This window comes from Stigmatopora argus, chromosome 1, assembly GCF_051989625.1.
Source record: "Stigmatopora argus isolate UIUO_Sarg chromosome 1, RoL_Sarg_1.0, whole genome shotgun sequence".
Lineage (NCBI taxonomy): Eukaryota > Metazoa > Chordata > Actinopteri > Syngnathiformes > Syngnathidae > Stigmatopora > Stigmatopora argus.
The window spans coordinates 8,596,726-8,599,517 of NC_135387.1; positions in this window are offsets into that span (position 1 = coordinate 8,596,726).

The window sequence follows — 2,792 nt, forward strand, 5'->3', positions numbered from 1 at the left end:
TTTTTGTTTTTGCCAGTTAGCTCAAAGATGACTATTAAAATATCAAGAAAAGCTTTCTAATGATACGCAGTGAAAAGTGGGGGTATCCCTTTTGGGAAAATGTAGTTATAATAATTTTGTAACATTACTTTTAGCTAGATAGCATCGACCTTAACCCTCGATAGCGGGGGTGCCGAACTCAACTTTGTTGCAGGCTATATCATTGTTCTGGTTTCCTTCTTAGACCGTAATATCTCGAAATAAGCACGCATTTAAAGGGATTGAACGTCTATCGCTGTCAATGGCAGCCAATAGTTTAACATGGGTCATTCAAGATCATGTAGAGTAACTACATTTAAGTAATCCATGCTGTGCGAGTGAACATAAAGCTTGCCTGTTGGCGACGGAAGCGGCCGCTGTCTCTGGAGAAGTCATCAGTCTCAGATGGCGTTTGTGAAACTGGAAAACAAAGAAATTGCCGACTATTAGGGCCCGAAAGTCCGATTATTTCCACATGGCCCCCTTTTTTTGTAAGAGTTATGATTGCGTCTTTTATTTTCATTTCATTTCACTGGTGGTTACATTATCAAGGACTTTCAGCTGCTGGCTGCAGATGGTGGAGGCCTAGCACACATTACAAACACTCAATATGGATTAGAATTTCTCTAATTGGGTAAAATAACTTAGTAGGGGAGAGCGGGGCTGCTTGTCACATTTGCCCTAACTGGACCACGAGAGGGGAGTGCTGCACAATAACAATATTGAAATAATTGTACTTACATCTATACTGTTTTTATTGTAAAGTCACATCACTTTGAAAAGACAGTTACTTGTATCAGGGTCACAATTTGAGGGTCTTCAATTATGCTTTCATGGGCTTTTGCACAATAAATTGATAGTTAAAGCATGAGTAGAGTAGAGTTTTGTTTTACTGTGCTTTTAGCCCCAACTCCAAAAACAACAAAATGGTTGTTGTCCCAATTTTGCAGCGTTTCAAAAGATTCAAACATTTTTTCATCAGGTTGAAGCTACAATGTAAACCTGCTCTTTTCTATAAACATGCTCTAATATCAATAGTAACCTTGTAAGTACTCCATATTTAAGAACACTAATTACGAACACAATTAAGTTGTCATCATTTTGGAAGAAAATCCCATTCAAATCAAAAGTAAGTGTCATAAAGTGTCAGGCTGTCTTTGCTTGATGAATGATTTGAAAAATAAAAACAATGGGCGGCCCGGTGGAACGAGTGGTTAGTGCGTCAACCTCACAGCGAGGGACCTGGGTTCAAATCCAGGTCGGTCCACCTGTGTGTTCTCTCCGGGAATGCGTGGGTTTCCTCCGGGTACTCCGGTTTCCTCCCACATTCCAAAAACATGCATGGTAGGCTGATTGGATACTCTAAATTGCCCTTAGGTATGAGTGTGAGCATGAATGGTTGTTTGTGTCCCTTTGCCCTGCGATCGGCTGGCCACCGAGTCAGTGTCAGCCACCTCTGGCCCGGAGTTAGCTGGGATAGGCTCCAGCACCCCCGTGACCCTAATGAGGATGAAGCGGTTCAGAAAATGAGATGAGATGAGAATAAAAAATGTCAAATCCAAGTCGAGACGATAAACTTCTCTGTAATAAATAAATATTCTAAGATGTGTTTTTTTGGCCGTTATTCATATAAGAGCGAAAATATAACAACCAACCCTCCCCTCCACTACTATGTCTAGGTAATACAGGGGTGGTGAACAAATAAGACACAAAGAGCAAAACTTTTAAACTGTGAGAGTCAAAGATCCATCGAACAAATAATTTTTCGGAGTCTATTACCTTTGACCTCTAACCCTCAAATTTAAGCACATCTTCCATTTCTCGTTACAAAATATCCTGCAAGTTTGAGAATAATCCCCTTATCAGTTTTTGCATTAGGTGGCCCGGTGGTACAGTGGTTAACACGTCAACCTCACAGTACTAGGGTCCAGGGTTGTTCCTCACTGCGTGGAGTTTACATGTTATTCCCAGGCTTGTTTGGTTTTTCTCCGGGTACTCCGGTTTCCCTCCACATCCCAAAAACATGCATGGCAAGTACTCTTTTAAATTGTTGCAATAAGACAATCCCACCGCTAGATGCCAGCCTTTCTATGAACAAACAGCTGGTGATCCTTTGCCTGCAATAATGATTTCAGCCACTATGAGTCAGTATTTTATTGTTTACAATGAAGGCCAGTCAAATTGGCGTCTATTCCACTTCAACCCATAATATCGATTGTATTAGCGAAACAAATGTTTACGGTACATTAACCGCCGTTTCTATATTCTTGACATTAAAAAATGATAAAAATCTCAACTCCATTTTCAGTTTTTATATTCCAGCAAGTTGACTTTCTGATTTACTAAACTAAAAAGTCTCTTCTTGCAAAAAACAAACAAACATTGAATTCGAATGATAACTATTGGAGTACAGTAGAATCCAAAAACAGAGAAAAACAATACATGGGACTTAATTTTTAATTGATTTCAAAATGTTTATTTCTTGTTTGCTGAAAACATCCCAAATCTAAACTAATCTATGATTTTTTTAAATTCTTTTTTAAGGATACACGTTTTAGAGTGTATTGATGAATGAGTGCTTGACATAAATTGATTTTTGAGTTTCTCTAGCCGATCAGATCTCCATCATGTCTGCACGGTGATTGGTTATTGATGACATCCAAATAGGAGCGACTGGAGGGGCTTGAAGGTTTTGGGGCGGGGGTCTGGCGGAGGACGTTCACAGGCAACGCACTTTGAGGCTCGTGCTCGCTGCTGAATCACCATCAAAAAGT